General features: G+C 39.6%; 1 pseudogene; it reads right to left on the bottom strand.

Annotated features, from left to right (window-relative positions):
• Positions 1-16,881: 16,881 nt before the first annotated feature.
• Positions 16,882-18,729, bottom strand: LOC145980840 (glucose dehydrogenase [FAD, quinone] pseudogene; annotated as a pseudogene).
• Between the last annotated feature and the right edge of the window lie 371 nt (positions 18,730-19,100).

Consider the following 19,100-nt stretch of genomic DNA (forward strand, 5'->3'; position numbering starts at 1 on the left):
CTCATCGTGAACGTTCGCCAGATCATTTCTAATGACGGCAAGAGCATCCTCAATATGGGTTATGGTGCCTTGCAACTTCCCAAAATCCTCGTAGGTCTCAAGTTGGAGTTTGATGTTGGCTACGCTACGGGCAATGGCGTTTAGTTCGCTGGACGACGGTAGATTGTCGATAAAATCTTCCAATGTTTGGAGTTTAGTTTTTACTTCGTTGATGGCCACATGCAAAGCATCTGTTTGAAGCTCAGCCTTGATGCTTTCCAACGTAGGAATTTCGAACAATTGAAACTGTTCGCGCAATTTAGCAATACTAGCGTTCACGCGATCGTAGTCGTCTTGAGTTTTAATGCTCTGGATGATAGTTTGCAGTTCGGTCTGGATGTTGCTTGTTTGGTCCTGCAAGCGTTGTTTCAACTGTTCAACGTCGGAGGTCTGCGTTTGCTGCAACTTTAGGAGTTCGTTCTGCAGATTACCCACACTCAGTGCCAGCTTGTCGAGATTGTCTATCGATGCGAGGTCAGTGTATTTTTGCAGCAGCGATTTTAGCTCTGCATCAATCTTGAGTACAGGGTCCAGGCACTGAGACTGCAAGCTGGCTATCTCGGTCTGAAGGCTAGAGTTGAGCGTGGACTGCAGGGCCTGCAGGTCGCTTCGCAGCTTCTTGACCCTGACGTCGAGCATGAGAAGCTCATCGCCATGGTCGTCGCGTTTCGTGTGGCCAAAAATATCGTTAGGCATTATTGTTATTTATTATAGGATAGCTAATTTTCATTTCTATGAAAAAAGGGATGAGTTTGTCGTAGTCGTCCAAGAGCTCTATGTACAGGCGATCGCCAGCAGATACATCGTACGTGGTAGTACTGTTCATCCTATCGTGCTTGATGCGATAGATGTTCTTGCCAGAGGAAATTTTGGCCTCTCCTTTATTCTCGGGATTCATGTCAAACTGCAGTTTGCCAGAGATGGGGAACTGGTAATAATTCAAGTTGTTGTTGAATATGTAGAAAATCTTACCCACATCCTCGTCGTACTGGGTCAGTATGCTATTCAAGTGTATAATCAACAAACCGTTGAGTTTAGATAATAAAGAGGGCAACAGGTCCAAGCCCGCAGGTGGCAACGGTGCACTTTGGGCGAATGCCTCCATAGCCTGCTTCCTAAAGCCAAACAGGTTCATAGGCATGGTTATTTTATATACCAGGCATATATAAAATTACTTTTTGGTTCTCGTGAATCTTTTCAGAGGTGCAAGAGCCTATATACGCCTCCTCCCAATGCAATAGATTATGAGCAAATATTGCTATACTAGGCTACACTGCACAGGGGAGAGGGGGGTGAAATATAGGTTAAGTTAGGTTCTCCCCGAGAGTAATTTGTAAATATGGGGTAGGGGCAGGAGGGCAAAGAGCCCTCGTACTTGTAGGGCCACAGGTATAAGTTAAGTTAGGTCCTTCAAGAGAGTAACTTGTATTTTTAAGAGGAGAGCAAAAAAAAAAGCACCCCGTACTTGGGAGTGAAGAAATTTTTTCTCGCCTCATACTTGGGGCGAGGTGGACTCATACTTGGGGCGCGAGTCCAAAATAAGCCAATTTCATGCATTTTTTACCTATATTATAGCATTTTCTAAGCATATTCATAGAAAAATTAGGTTAAGTTAGGCCCTTCTCGAGAGTGAGGTGAGCTCATACTTGGGGCGAGGTGGCCTCATACTTGGGGCGAGGTGGACTCATACTTGGGGCGAGGTGGACTCATACTTGGGGCGCGAGTCCAAAATAAGCCAATTTCATGCATTTTTTACCTATATTATAGCATTTTCTAAGCATATTCATAGAAAAATTAGGTTAAGTTAGGCCCTTCTCGAGAGTGAGGTGAGCTCATACTTGGGGCGAGGTGGCCTCATACTTGGGGCGAGGTGGACTCATACTTGGGGCGAGGGAATTTTTTTTGTCGTAGCAGATTACGCTGAGGGCCCAAAAGTTGGTGCCTTACAGGGAAATACCATAGGTTAAGTTAGCCTCTTCTCGAAAGTGGGAAAAAACATAGTGTTGCAGTGTTGCCAACCTCGCCATTTTTATGTTGTTAAAAAAGAACAGCTAGATCCAGCTCCGCCCCTTTCTACCTACTTACATGAAAATAACCCTCGAAATTACAAAACGAAAATCACACACCATCAGGAACCTAACACAAGAATTTTATGCATGACGTATACAACAATGAAATTTCTACCGCTCTGGCAACCTGGCTTTCCTGGAAAGACATGACAAAAGTTGCCGTCCCATGTTCGCGGCGCCAAATGTAACGAGTGCACTCACGGCCCCCGAAATGACGTGTCAATCATACCCCCGCACGGGGCCAAACGTCGTTATGTGTACGGGAAACCGGTCGTGACTCACGGTCCAGTTATCAAGTTCGGTACTGAGACGGTCGTTTATTGTCATACTATTGCGAGGCGGAGATTAATACCTTGAAATGTTACACTGTTTGGTTTACCTTTGAGATGTAGATTCGAACAATCATAAAACACTAATAGCATAATATCCGGTACCTGAAAAACGTCAAATAACAACACTGACGAACGGTAAAAAAGTGAATATGTATTGTAACAACAAAAAAATATTGCAATCAACCACTGTTTACAAAACCTCCTCACTCTCACAACATTCACGCTATCTCTCTTTCACACACATGAGGTATTTTTACATGTGAAGTATGGATACAAATCATGGATCTCATTAACATATCATTCCTTTTAATTTTTAAACCTTTATGTGAATTTAGGGCATTTGTCTGCCAGCTCCTGTGCTCTTTTAAATTAACTTAAGTGCCAGCCCTCGGAAAGCGGTTAACAAAGACAATGGGTCGGCGTGGTTAAATCTTTCGTTCGAATGAACGTGTGCATCGAGTCGTAAGCACGGCATATTACAAGTTTCTCGGACGGGGGTCTTACACACAAGCCTCTCTCGTCCAATGAGAACAACTACTCAATTACATAGTGATGCAAAAACTTAATTGGCTCCAGCTGCCGGAATACACTAATCAATCGTCGGCGCGAGCAAAAATTACCTTAAAAACCACCATGCAACAAATAAATACTATTTCACGCACACGACCTTGCGATAAAAACAACTACGCTTTCCACAATTAAAAAAAAGGACTCATCAGTCAAGTATTGACAAATTAAATGGCGCGACGGGGCGGTTGGTTACACAAAAATTGGAGCACACCTTTTGACAATTTACACTAAACATTAAAGAAATGAAATGGAGCTTGTAACGCTGAATGCAGACAATTAAATTAGAATATCTGAACATGAAATAACCCTTTTCTACAATAATACCAAAAATTATCAGACGCGGGGTTAGGTTTAGGTTTTTCCTGAGTAACTTTGCGAATAAGTGAGACTTCGGCGTTAACTGTACGGTGTTGATACTGACGACGCACGTTTACATGTACATGAGACCCTCTGAAGTATACTGTACCAGACTCTGCTACATGGCGTGGTCATACATCTCTCCTGGACGCGGGACTTGCACACGGTTCCTTTGTGGCGAAATTGTCCTCCGAGGTCGATCGCGACGAAGAATAATTGCGACGATCTGTTGTACTTGCACCTCCTTAGAACTTCGGGCGTTCCTCTTGCCACTAGCGTCGGATGTACGTGGTCACGCGCCGGTTCGGAATCTCTCTGGTGACGGGCTTCGATTTCGGCGTCGTTCTGGAAGCGTCGTTCTGGAGTCGTCCCTCAATCTCTCCCCCTGGCTTCGATCGGCGTCGTTCTGCAATCATCTCTCTCTCTGGAAACGTCCTTCGGGCTTTGGTTGGGACGTCGGTCTGAAAGCGTCCTTCGGGCTTTGGGTGGGACGTCGGTCTGAAAGCGTCCTTCGGGCTTTGGGCAGTGTTTGGTTTTGGTGTCGTCTTTGGCGTTGGCTGACTGGCTTCATCGGAAGATGGCGATGCATCGTTGCGGGCGTCAGGGGAAGCAACGTCCCCCCTTCTCTATCTTCTCTAGCCCTCCATCCTTATGTAGTCCACGCTTGGCAAAAACAAATCACCGCGTAATCTTCACCAAACTAAGGCGCACACTGGTAACGCTCTATCTGCGATTCACTCACGGTACGTAAGGAAACAAAGTTCACGGACACAAAACAATAACCACGCGAGAGTGTAGCGCGGAGATGCTCTCTCTGTGAAATCCGGGTAAAAACTGCGTCTGGGATGGTAGCACCGCGTATTTAAGAGAGATTCAAATTCGTCCGTTGGGAATGACGCTAAGGTGGCTTCGCTTCTCTTTCTGAGGGGTGGAAAATGACCTCCCTCCATTGTCTTGAAACGCGGTCAAGTGCGCGTCGTCGATCCTTGCAAGCTTGAGCTCCAGCTGGTTTCTCTGGTCATCCGTGAACACGGGTTCGAACGCCTGCCGCGACTCAAGCTCGGTAGCGGCGAAAACAATCTTTCCTTATCTCCGCGTTGGTGCAAATATGTCATGTTCTAAGCGGCGGCTGTCACTCAGGAAAGACCCGGCTCCAACTCCCGACGTTTGGCTCGGATACAAGTTTATCCACAAAATAAAATACCTCACACTTTTATATTTGAACATAAAATGAATCAATAAACGAAAATAATTTATCGAACAGCGTTTCACATGTCACTAGATACCGTGACAGGCGCAACCACGAATTTTTATCTGGAGGGAGAAAGTACCAGGATAAACGTACCAATAATAATAATAGTAATAATAATGACATTAATAATGGCATTATTATTACTAGCGGTAGTAGTAGTAGTAGTATCAAATACGTTATTATCCTCATAAATTACGCAAAAGGGAGGTAGATGTCTGTGCTAAAGCATTTATTTGGAACAAACGATTTGAAATATTTTTTCAACACCAGGAATTTTACATTAGCTAATAATTGAAAACAAGCACACAAACTGTATTTTTGAATGGCAGAAAATGAATGATAAATGCATGCCGAAGATATTTGTTTGTACATATAACATGTATAACTTTCATATGTTTTACACATATGCAACATGGAGCGACATAAAATAAGAAAATACATATGCAAGATTCTAACACTAAATTATGTACGTATTCAAAGTTTTTTCATTACATATATTATATACAAAACATATTATTTACATACATCACATTACAAAAAACAATTATATTACGAGCGAAGCGAGAAAGAAAATTTTTTGATCCAATTTTTGCAATTTAAAACAATATTGATTTAATAAGGGACAAATAATATCACATGGCGCTAAGGCATTCTCTCTTTCACATTTTTTTTAAAATTAGATTATTTGGCGCCCATGGCCGACTCCCGACGCCCCCTAGCTACGTCTCTGAACTTGACGAGACTCAGAAAAGCTGGCACTGCAAGCGAAGCGAGCAAGAAAATTTTACGAAATGTATTTTTATTTGTATAAAATTTGAAATAGAAGGGGGCAATTTCTCCTCTGTGCCCCCTGCAGGTGCCTTTGGCCATCAATGTTCCCCCCCCCCTAGAATTGACTTCCGTCGAAGGTTGGGGGACAATGCCCCTGCCCTCCCCTGTGGTTACACCACTGAGTAAGTCCGAAATTTGGAGGAACAAATTGAATCAATCCTGCTACAGCAACTTTTTGGGAAGCGATGATGACTTTATTCCAGGCGATTTTCTTCTATTATTATTGCACGTGGCAAGAGCACAAACAGGATGATTTGTTCTCATTCTACCGGCATTCAAGAAAAAGTGTGTATAAGTAAATAATAGACCCATTTATCTCAAGCTTCCGTATACGATAACGAAGTAAGTTCCATTCTGTCCGCTTAATGACGTCATAGCGCGCACAGCATCATGGGAATAAATCTCGGAACCTCGGGAATGGCATACCTTATAAAGGTACCTTGGGGAGGGCTTTTCTCTCAAAAGTCACTTGCACAGCCCAAAATGATTGTTTAAAAATGTCATGTATTATCGACGGCGAAAGATACGGCCGCTTCAGCCGAATTTCATCCATCATAGTTCGCCACTTGGCCACTAGATGTCTCTGTTCGAAAATTGCCCCAGGGTAACGGTTAGGGCTAGTTCGCGCGGGTGTTTGAATCCTCTGCACAGCTGGGTTCCGTCTCCTCGTCAGAAGGTCCCGTAGCTGTCACAGCTTGAATTATTGCCTCTTTCCCAGGCAAGAAACCAAGAAAGGAGGAAGGCCATGAGTTTGTGTATGTTTGAGTGTAGAGAAGCAGAGCATATTTACCGTGAATTGGAACCAGTGAGACAGTAACTTTATCTTGGCCCCTACCGCGAAGAACGTATTCAGAGGGGTCCAGGAGTCCCAACCTGGACTTACCAAGTACAAAAATTAAATAATGAAAATAATGAGATCATAAAATAACTTCAATTAAGTAATGAAAATAGATTTGTTGTTTAATCGAAATTTGTTTATTTCCGCAAAAATATTGGAAAGCAATACGACTTTGAATGACAGTACCAAAGAAGATTTATGCAAGAATTATTACTACTTATAATAGGGCTAACATGCAAAATATTACCAGGAATTTTACTTTCGTTAACTGGATCTAACATCATTTTTTTATACTCAATAAATATTATATTTTTTATCTATTTGACATTAATTTCCTTGCCAGGGCAGTTTCTATTTATTTACAAATTTTGCCGACCTTAACTACACGTAAGCTAGATAATGAATACGTGATGTTATACTGTATCACTGTTGTTATACCGCCTTCTTACCTATTCATGTAATAACAATATATTAATTAATTTAATATAATTATACTTACTTTAATTTAACATTATTAATATTTTTATTTTGAGACATTACGCTAGGACGCCCCTCCGAAATATATATCTAGATACGTGGCTCGTGTTCGATTTGAATAAAATGTAGAAAAGGCGGGGAGGGTGGTAGCGCTTCCTCTTTTTACATTTCGATAGTTTTACCTCACATGTAGTACTTTGTGAGTCAACGGTGCAGATAGAAAATATGTGTACACACACACACACACACACATGCATACATAATTGATGATTCGCAAAGGAACTTCGTTAAATTCCCATGCTTGTTCCGCTCACAAATCACACCCTCTCCAAATTACAATACTATTGTTGTTGCTTACATATATGTGTGTGTGTGTTTCTTAGAACTTCACTACTTCCAAGCATAAACTTGATGTGACTCTTACAAAACGTTTGTTTTTGGAGTGGAACGATCATGAATACGTCTACTATTTCTTTGCAAATCTTCAATTAATGTAAAATTTAGTATAAAAACATAATTTTGGCTGACTTGCGAACTTGAGATTTAAAGACAAATTATTAATTCTAATTCTTCATTAACAATAACAAAAGTGATATAAAATGTAGAAGGAAAAGATTCTTGGCTTGGTTGAGAATTACATTAGAGATGTACAGGTTAGGAAAGGGGAGGGAGAATTCCCTGTCTTCTTCCTCTTCAGCTCGAACCCTGCCTCCTACATTCTACATGTTCGTTCAAAATGTCTTCTTAGTTTCGAATATATTTTGCCTCCCCTTTTGCGTAATGGTAAAGACGACCCTCGTAATGTCAAAAGGTCCCGAGTTTGGTACCTGGTGCACGCCCAATAGTTCAATCCCACTATAAATGTAGGTCCAGTCCCGATTAGCCTATCTTTACATAAAGTAGACTTACAGAAACTCAAACTCAAGATTCTCAAACGACCGGCATAGGGTTGACGGCGCTTGGGGCAGTGAGAGAGCTCCACTTTGCCAAATCAAAATTAGGAAACAAAAACTCATCTTCAGGTGTTCCCCACTTTTTCGCCCTTAGATGATGCTGTTCTGCATCATGACCGTGCGGTCTAAGGCGTCATGCTTTGGGCTCCAGCTACGGGATGCGCGCAGGTTCGAGTCTCCTAGGAGAAGCGTAACAACTTTTCTCCTGAGATTTCAGCCAGTCAAACTCGCGGGCCGCATGTGGGCCCCAGCATCCTTTAATGCTACCCGCCTTGGCCCCACTTAACACTTCATGCTTGAAATTATCTATACATTTGTAGTTATCCCGTTTTCTCTTTTCTCGTGATACAATACCAGTCTCATCCAAACTTCAACACATTGACCAATTTTCCCTACACAGTTATACTTCAATCAGTGTTGCCAAGGCTCAAAATATAAATAGTGACCCTCGTACATTCCATTATAGAGTAGGTGTTGTGTCAACTAAGCAAGCTGATGGACAAGTTTCTTCTGAAGTACAAACATTTCTTGCGAGCTGGGGGAAAGCAGCGTGCGTACTTTCTGTCGCCTACGAGTCTGTTTCTTGATTTTCAAGTATTTACCTGGAAGAAATGCCAGTTTCTGTAAAAGTTTCAGAGAACCATATCGCTGCTCAAACTTCGTGGGAGTAAGAAAAGGAATGTAGATTTTTTAAGTGAAATGCCTCCTTTTGTTGTGAAGTGAATAGTGAAAAGCGTATAAATTTCTTACCCTGATAAAGTTAATTCATTCAGAAGTATTTCTTTATCACGAAATAAATTTGCCAACCTCTGTGTCAGAGTAGTTAGCACAGCCCGTTGCGACACCAGAGGTTGCAGCTTCGAATCCTAGCCTGAGCATGGGTGTTCTTTGTATGTGTCCTTTCATCAATTTCATCATATCATTACTCATCCTCATCGTCGCCATTAGCCAAACGTGGCAGAAAAGCAACGCTAATAAAAAATATTAAAAAATCAGAAATACAGTTGAGGAGAGGATTGATGACTTAGTCAACGAACAATTGAAAGCGAAAATTGTTCGTGTTGTTGCCTTTTCGCTCACAATACGTGAAATTAAGGACGTCTGTGAGCTAGCTCGGTTAGCTCCCTTCATTCGTGGATGCGATTCTCATCTCGATATGACAGTAAAACTACTTGAATGATTCCTCCCCGTGACACAAGGGCTGATATTTTAAAGAAGTGGAGGCCATTTTTCAAAGTTACAGTCTTCCGTTATATTAAAACTTTTTAATAAAATTATAATTTGCCCTTCCCAACTTCTCAGGAATACCAGGAACGGCAGGAATATTTGTCCACAGTAAAAATGCTACGTGATGAATTTGGAAACAGGTTTCAAGACTTCAGAGGGTGCGAAGGGCAATATTCTTGTTCTGCTCTGCTCCCTTTTCGTTTGATGATGTGTGTGCAAGTTCTGCCTTCGAATGAAACTTATTGAATTGTTAATTTGTGAATTTTGTTAATTATGAATGTGTACATATTAATCTTCGTCATACGTTTGCTGCATTTTGCACAACCACCACAAATGTTTTGTTCCATTATTTAAATTTTTAATATTTTAAGAGCTCTATACATATAAATTAACCGAATTTCATTTGAATTTAGTAAATTCAAATAATAAATAATAGGGTGTTAAAGTTGAAAATAATGAAACACGAAATTTAGTAAGTTCAAATAATGGTGCTGTGAGCAATTGTAATTACATATAACATGGAGGTAGGGATTAGTTATTTGAAGTAATAGTGAGGTAGGGGGATTACCAATTGAAAGTAATAGGTGGGATAGACAATTGAAAGTAATGGGGAGGTGGGAAAAACAATTGAAAGTAATGGGGAGGTGGGGATTATTATTTGAATGTAATGGGGAGGTGGGGTTTATCAATTGAAAGTAATGGGGAGTTGGGTATCGTTATCTGCTTTACTCTCTGATTTATCCTAGGTGATCTCTTTGGCATTCAACTGTCAACCTTTCGTTCAAGAAGAAAACAGGAAACTGCATTACGGTCTAACGAGTCTCTAGCGCCTGGAGCGGCAACCAAAATAATCCTCTGTGGGGTTGTGTGTTCTCCTGTGGTCTGTGTTCATGGTGCTCACCACGCGAAAGAATTTACCTTTGGTTGTGCCCAGTGGGGCGATTGGGTTCCAAAACTGGTGCGGGGGGCGGGGGGGCAAGGACAGTTTACTTTCCCTAGGTAGATCATAGTGCGGAGTCAAAAGTGGCGAAAATTGGTGGTGGTGGTGGGGGGGGGGGGGGGAACTGGCTGTGTCCAATGTCTCCTGTAGGCGCATTCCTTTCAATTAAGAAAATAGTGACTTTGAAACACGTATACACATCAAATATTAGAGTCCTTTAATATCCGAGCAAATTCTGTATCAATGTTGAAGTTGAAGAGTTTGACAATTTCTTATGATAAGAATGTCTAAACTCGAATAATATTTTATGCGTACATGCACTTTATATATTAACAACAAATTAAATGTATTTTTCTTACACCTTTCTATTGTATTTTTTACAGGTAAGTGCTGACTGAAATGTACTTTTGACTTCAAATCAAGTGGACTACTAAGGCCAAATCTACTTTTGCCCACATTTCTGTCCATCCGAATACCTTACAATATAAATTCTCAGAACATGCACACAGATACACTGATGGTTAGAAAATATAGAGATATAAAGAATGACATACATAAATAATAGAAAGTGATCCAGAAACAGGTGAAGTAAGAATTTTGGAAAGAGAGTGAGAAAGAAAGGGACAGAAACATAGAGAGCAAAGGATGAAGGAAGATATAAATAAAGAAACATGAAAAGCTAGAGATAGAGAACTATAAGGAAACATGGAAGGAAGGAGACAGAACGAGAGAAAGAGATACAGAGAAAGAGAAGGGAATGGTAGGAAGAAACATGTAAGGAAACAGTTGGAAATAATGAAAGAGAAAGAAATACAGATAGAGAAGTGGATGAAGAAATAGAAAGAGGAAGAACATTCTGTTATATTTCATGATGCAAAAAGTGAATTGTGTGTATTGATAGAATTTCTTGCATACGGGTGATGAATTTTGTTATGATATCAAAGTTTTGTTCGAATTCTTCTTGAATTCTTCTTCCCATATATAGTGATTCGATTACATTTGAGTGGCTGATCTGACGTACAGTGGGATCCACAAGTATTGCTCGGCAAATTGTCCACGACCATTTTCATTATTTTTTCTCTTACATCCTATATGTTTTTAAGCGATGGATTTTATGTATGCTGGTGCAGAAGTTGTTTTGAGTTTTCTTTTAATTCTTGAAGCTCTTATTGCGTCAAATAAAGTGCACGAACAAAGTGATGGACAATTAATTTGCACGGTACTACTCATGGATCCCACTGTACCCATACTTCACAGTTCTGAGTAGTATACTTAGGTTACAATAATTGACAGTGATTCAACTGGGGGCAAAGATAGCTTATTTCCCTTTTGTAGATAAAGTTTAGCATAGTGTGGGAGCGAAAGTGGAAAAAAGTGGGGCGCCCCTCTCGCCTCCTCCAATCGCCGCCACTGGTTATTGTTCTTGTTTTTATTCATTTTTATTATTGTAAGAATACAATTTAATTATCTAATCCAATCTAATCTATGAAAGAAATATAATTTTACATAAGTTTGATGAAAAGGATTTAGAGAGAACAAAATTATGCTACTAAAAGGTATTTACAATTGTAGCATGTTTTCTACATTTACTACTCCTGTTCTTTTTTAATTTATTTCACTTCTTTACTCCAGTGTTTGGAAGTAACTAGTTACAAGTAACAGTTACGTTTTTGAAGAACTGTAACTAACTAACTAGTTACTTTTAAAATCAACTAAATGTAACTGTAAGAGAGTTACTTTTTTCAATGAAAGTAACGTTTCAACAGTTCCTTTACGACACTAAAATTACATCTAGATTTGAGATTATTTCATGCTAAAAATTGTCGATGGAATTTTTAATCTAGTGTCATAGAAACACTGTTTCACTGTTTGACTAACCTAGTATACAGTTACGGACAATTTTGGGTTGAAAGCCAAATGCATCCTCACAATTCAGAAGTGTCCGTGACTGTACAACCACTCCCGTTGAGCGGGTTTGCTCAATCCTGAACTATATGTGAACAAATGAAAAATCTTGCTTACTTGTTTCAACAACGACGTCTATCTTGTTGGTAGGAGTTTACATTACATAGAGTTGGTGGGGTGAGTTGGGGAGAACAGTTCTAGCATTCATCAACTTTAGCGTAGGCCTAACATCAAAGGCTGATCAGTGAGCTCACAATTATTCTTTTTATAATGGGAGATCATATTTTATTTGTTGTTTAATTGAGTATAACCAATGACGTATTACATTTTTTCGGGGGTTCGATACGGAAGCGTTAACGAAACTTTGTCTCTTTGTGTTTCCCTTGAGGTCCACAGATTTAACTTAATTTTCATTAATTAATATCAAAATCGTTAAGTTAGATTTTATTTTATGTAAACTGGTTACATGATTATTTTCTCGTATTAGAACAAAAGTATTTTGATAAATTTGATCTTATTGTGTTCAATACGTATTGGGAATTTATGAATAACTTCTTAATTCTTTATCGACAGTTATTAATGCACTCAGTTTAAGTTTAACTTGAATTGCTGAACAGTTTCAAGTAATTTTTGTGTACTAAATAAGGGTAGAAGAAATCAAATACATCATCATCATCACTATTCTTTGTCTACCGAACCACAACACCTACCCAAAGACAAATACTCGTCAATGAAATGTATTGTGCTGACGTAGCAACAATATAACAAATAACACGCCACCCACAGTTCAACATATTGTGATGTTTTTCGAACTCTCTTCAAGGAGTCGCTAATTCCAGTTAGCCTTTTCTATTATATGCCATTGACTGTTTCATTACCTTAAAATTTCGGATTGTACTATTCTTGTCACTTCTTAATATAGTACTTACGAATTGCTCATCCTGTATTCATATTATGGCGTGGTTTCAGAAATTGCAACTGGATTAATTTTAGGGAGCATACCGGATATAATTTGGATTCAGTGGTTAAGGGTTATTGTGTTTCACATATCCATAGGGAACACAATCTACCCCGTACTTCCTTGTTCCTGTACCACTGCTCAACATATTGGGAATATGGTTTCGAAATATTTTATTTGTGGGAAAAGCTAATTACCGATAGCTCCTTCCTTTAACATGTCACTGACCGTATATATGCTTTAATATTTCACACTGTACAGTTAGGTTAACTCTATTTGTAGTATATCATAACGTACAATGCTTATGAAAGAGTACTATACCTGTACTAGCAAAACGTGGTGAAATAATGTAAATAAAAATCATTTAGTGTACATTGTTTTACTGCTATCTCAGAAAAAATATCGGTATTCTCTGGTATAGCTCTGGTATTTTTTTATTAACAATATTGGTTCTGGAAGTCGACCAGTAGATAATAGTTTTGATACTGCCTTATCATTTTTTTAATATACACATAAACAACATGTATTATTAGAGATTTCATGTTATTTACTTCCAGCAGAAACATGTAAAATGTGAAGACTTTCTTCAACATGAATTTCTGTATTTTACGCACTCGTATACATGCATACAGATACATAAAACTTCATTATTTTCCCTGAATGATAACACATGTATTCATTTTATTCATCTGTGTATTTTGTATTTTTATGTCATTTCCGTCTCTCTTATAGTTGATCGGTACATAGGGTGAATTCATGAACTGGAAGAGGAATGAAACTAAACATTTTTTGCAGTACGTTACGTTATTTTATGCTTCTGATGTACTGCACCATCATAGACAATGATGGTGTCAATTAAGACAATATATTCAGACTGGAGAGCTCGAACGCCGATGCAATGTTTTGCGATATAGCTTTCGAGTCATTCCATGCGAAATCAACACAGCCTATGACCTGACCATCTCCGATTTTCATGAAATTTGGCGAGTTGAAACTATGCATGGAACTTGGTAACTATGAAAATTTTTAGTCTCGTGCGTCTTGTAATTGTTAAATTATTCAAGGTCAAAGTTAGCATAAATTGCCCTTTTTGAGCCCGTTTAGCTATACTAAATCTACTGTAACTCCGCCCCTATTTTGCCTAGGAATCTCAAATAAAGCTTATTGTACAGGGAATTGAATAAGCTTTCCAGTCATATATAACAAGAATACCTTTGGATAAAAATATAATTTTGTCACGTGACCTTGACTTTTGACCTTGAATATCTCAAAACATGTCAAAAAATCATTCTGGGACTGCAATGGGATCAGAAGATACAAAATAATATGTGTAACTATGTGACTGATAAAAGCCTCATTACATGAACTATGAAGAGTCAAATGTCCCTTAACACCCCCTACAAAATGTGAAGGAGTTATCCTGGGTATAATTGGTCATGAAAGAAATAGGTTAGGCACAGGGAGATCCCTAGCCGTGTGTGTCAAGCGCAGGTCCGGCATATTGTTGACCGCCATATTGAATTCAACGCAAAAATTTCAAAGGAAAGGGGGTGATGTGATATATCAAATGAGGCTAGAATTTCACGAGAAATGAAGTGACGAAGGATTTTACAACGTATTACGCCAGCAAAAAGTTATACACATATCTTTTACTTACGATATATGCACATTATAATGTTGTCAATGTTCCTGTGAGTACACTCGTTGATGTCTCTCACACTCGCATAGAACATTTGGCAATGTAGCATGTGCAAAATCGCAAGCAGCAACTATGCCTTCTCTTAGATGGTAAATATCAGGGACTTTTAGTGCATGCACCATTCTCTTCAAATGTTTCTGAAGGTAAAAGTCCTCCTAAGATGTTAGATCTGGGGAATGTGCAGGCCTTTTAATAGATCCCCGTGTGCCCATCAATCTACCTAGAAAATTACCACGAAGAAATTGCAAAAATGTCCACATAGTGTGGTCACACTCTGTCCTGTTTCAAAACTCTCGAAAAGTGCCATATCCCGTAAGCAAGGGTGAAAAAACCTGTTCACTTAACAAATCCAAGAAGCCCTCACCATTTAAGGTTCCGTTGTTGAATATGGACCAACCATTTCCGCTCGCCATACATTATACCACATAATTAGCTTACCAGCAACAACCACTCGACTGAGCAAATTACAGGTATTGCATATTATTTTTATTAACTTCACCGTGAACATAAAAATTAGCTCGTCACTGAAGATTTTTTCATTCCAAAGGAAGTGTCACGTAATTATTTGAGATACTTTTCCCAATATTCTTCACTATTCAACTATTTGGTGAATGTAGCTGATTAAAATCATATGCAATGGTGCGTATACTTCTTTCTCTCCCAAGATGTCAGCGTTATCTCGATGAGTTCCTAACACGTTAGGAGCATTCCAATGCTTTGTTTTTAACACCTCGAAAAGGAGAAAATGGTTACAAGCATGCAGTAATAAATTTTTGCTGGTTAAATATATGTTGGATAAACCTTCGTCACTTCATTTCTTGTGAAATTCTAGCGTCATTTGATAAACACATCACCCCCTTTCCTTTGAAACTTTTGCATGAATTCAATATGGCGGTCAACAATATGCCGGACCTGCGCTTGACACACACGACTAGGGATCTCCCTGTGCCTAACCTATTTCTTTCATGACCAATTATACCCAGGATAACTCCTTCACATTTTGTAGGGGGTGTTAAGGGACATTTGACTCTTCATAGTTCATGTAATGGGGCTTTTATCAGTCACATAGTTACACATATTACTTTGTATCTTCTGATCCCATTGCAGTCCCAGAATGATTTTTTGGTATGTTTTAGAGTATGGTATGAGGGACCAAATATATTTGTTTTCACGACTTTTGGTGATGACATGTTTTAAGATATTCAAGGTCAAAAGTCAAGATCACGTGACAAAATTATATTTTTATCCGAAGGTATTCTTGTTATATATGACTGGAAAGCTTATTCAATTCCCTGTACAATAAGCTTTATTTGAGCTTCCTAGGCAAAATAGTGACGGAGTTACAGCACATTTAGTATAGCTAAGCGGGCTCAAAAAAGGCAATTTCTGCAAACTTTGACCTTGAATAATTTAACAATTACAAGACGCACGAGACTAAAAATTTTCATAGTTACTAAGTTCTATGCATAGTTTCAACTCCCCAAATTTCATGAAAATCGGAGATGGTCAGGTTAAAAGTTGCACATATCTGTGTTGATTTGGCATGGAATGCGTTTTCCATATTTTCTTGATGCATTTGCTTCTAAAATCTGTTAAGACTTAACTTTTCTCAGCTTTGGTTAACCATATAATAGAAATGATTACCGTTAAATACTGCAGGACACAGTTGAAAATGCAAATACAATGCTCAACGAATTGTTCAAATAAATGATATTTATATGGCAATAAAGTTGGGGCTGAGCTACTTTAGGTTTGCTGTGAAATGCAATTCATATTTTTACTTCTAAAGATATTTCGCAGTCTGCAGAAAAGAGTCTGGAAGGGCTTTGAAATGGTGTTGAGAAAATTACTGGACTGACTTTTCGGCCAGTCCTGTTTTATCATATCTAGGTCTCGGAAGTTGAGGACCTATAAATTTCCAAAAAAAGACCTATAAAAAGGCCTAAAAATATAAAGAAAGGACCTAAAAACGGAAAAAAGGACGTATAGATGTGATCCAAATTATTTAATAACTTCAGTTTTAATTACATATTTAATGAAAAAAATACAAAATTCTGGTGGTATGGAACACACAGTGCGAAAAAAACTATATGAATGAAATGCATCTCATTTCAGTCCAAAAATGTTTTTCTCTCGTTTCAGGGATGGTTCAAATATATTTCTTTCTTTCTTTTTTCTTTTATTTCTTTACAACAGAAAGGATGTTAAGAGGTGATGAACTGATGATGATTCGAATTGAGAATGGGCAGTAAAAACGTAGTCGAAAGAAGTTGAAGTTGTAAAAAAGAAGCCGTTAAGACCTAAAAAAAGGCTAAAAAAGGACCAATAAGCCCAAAAACGCCGAAAAGGCAAAAAAGGACAAATAAAACCCACCTTTTTCTGGCCTACAATGACCCAAAATGAAGATATATTATGTAGTCCTCGTCTTCGGACACTAGGAAAAGAAAGGATTTTTCTTCAACTTCCGATCCCTAATCATATCCGATCCCATTTCGGCAATCATGATTGTCGGCCCATTGGTGTGACCGCTGATTGCAAAAGGGATTATGGAAGCGTCGATAACTCTCAGTCCCTTGATTCCTTCAACTCGCAGTTTTGGATCCACAACAGCTGTGTTGTCTCCAGAAGGTCCCATTTTGCAAGTTCCCACTGCATGAAAGAAGGAGTAGGTGTAGTGCTTTATGATACACAACCAGTATTCCTGTGATCCGAACACATGACCTTCGCACCCAGGAAGCGTTTCGGTTACCAACCGGGCTCTGATTTGCCGAAAGGACTTTGAGTGAGAGAGATTTGTAGCAACTTCAATTCCTTTTAGTAAGGTATCCACATCATACTTATCGTCCAGGTAGTTGGCAAAGATCAGCGGATGATCGGACGGATCGATGTAGCGAAGTCGGATTCTTCCTCGGCTGCGGGGGTGAAGAACTATTGGCCTGACGATGATGTGATCGTAGTAGCATAGTGGTTCCTTTGGTTTGGCCCCCACGAACGTGTCGGCAACGTTACTCTGCAAGTTGGGATCGAACCTGAGTTCTATGTCTGGAAAGTCTGATGGTTCCGAACTGGATGACTGCAGAAAGGCAAGCACACTTCCAGGTCCCGTAGCTGATAAGGGTCCTCTCCTGTGTTCGTGGTATTCTTCCAAGTCGCCCTCGCGCTTTTGTGGTGACACAGGATACGATGCAGTGTCGGTGAGAGAAAACACAACGCCACCTGTTGTCACGTGGTCTTGCAAGTTGTCCCCCACTCTGAGGTCCTGGACGACTGGTATCCCGAGGCCTTGAAGATGTTCCTTAGGGCCAACACCAGAAAGCATGAGGATTTGCGGAGTGTTGATGGTGCCTGCTGATAATATGACTTCCTTCCGTGCCCTTGTTATGTACGTCTTACCATCTTTAGTATATTCCACACCGTAAGCCTTCTTGGTCGTATCGTCGATGAGCACTCTAGTTACGAGAGAGTTCTTAGATACATGGAGATTGTCACGTTCTCTGATTGGTCTAATGAAAGCTCTGTTGGTGCTGTATCGTTCGCCGTGTGAGGATGTGGTTTGGGATCTCATGACACCAATCTGTTCTTCCCCATTCACATCAACCCTGGGAATCCCCAGTTCTTCTTGCACTGCTTTCATTATGGCACGAACATTGTCATCTGCGTATGGAAATTGTTGTACTGGCTGGTATCCTCCTGTCGAGTGGTAAGGCGACGCTGCAATGTCTGGATCTTGGTTGTCTTCAGACTTGAGAAAGTACGGCAGAACTTCCCGATAACTCCACCCATCGTTACCTAATTCCGACCACGTGTCGTAGTCCCTCTTGTTTCCTCTTGTGTACACCATGTTGTTGACGGCGCTGGTGCCACCCATTACTTTTCCCCGAGGCACCATACATGTCCTGTTACCTCTGGACAAACACGCATTGGCCTGGAACTCGGTCCTGTATTGCCAGTCCAGTTCTCCATTAAGCAGGTACTTCATAGCCGCTGGAATTGCGGTCAATGGAGGCTCCTCCCCTCCAGCTTCCAGCAGCAGCACCTTCCAGCCCGATACTTCAGTCAGCCTGTTGGCAACCACGCAACCTGCGGACCCAGCACCGACCACTATGAAGTCGTATTCTTCATCTGTTGACTTGGTGTTCTTAACGGAAGTTTCTTGTGACTTGGCTTTTAGATTTTTTATTATTCTCATGAAGATTAGCAGCGTAGAAGCATAGCAGAATTGTAGATTGGAATTTGGGTCACACTGTGTGAATCCATTGTAGACTCTTGTGCTCAGATCCATTTAATAGCTACCTGCGAAAGAGTAAGCAAAACTGTATAAGTCATCTTAGTAGCTGTACAAAAGTAACCAAGTGATCAAGTCGAATATAGTACCTGCAAGAAAAGCAAGCAAAATATTGTTAAGTCCACTTTTATCCATATACAAAGGCAACCAGAAGGTGATTAAGCTAAATTAGTTCGTAGTAGCTAAAAAAAAGGAAGCAAATGGCGCTCAAGTCCATATTAATACATACAAGAAGTAATCAAAAATTTCTAAAGTACAGCGTTAATAAAAAAAAGAATGGTACAAAGGTAAGATTAATTTATTTTTAAGTGAGAAGAGATACAAAAGCAATTCTGGTGGGTAAGAAGAAAGGAAGGTTGTAAATTTAT

Source organism: Lepisma saccharinum, chromosome 28 (genome assembly GCF_977018435.1).
Source record: "Lepisma saccharinum chromosome 28, izLepSacc3.1, whole genome shotgun sequence".
NCBI classification, from domain to species: Eukaryota; Metazoa; Arthropoda; class Insecta; order Zygentoma; family Lepismatidae; genus Lepisma; species Lepisma saccharinum.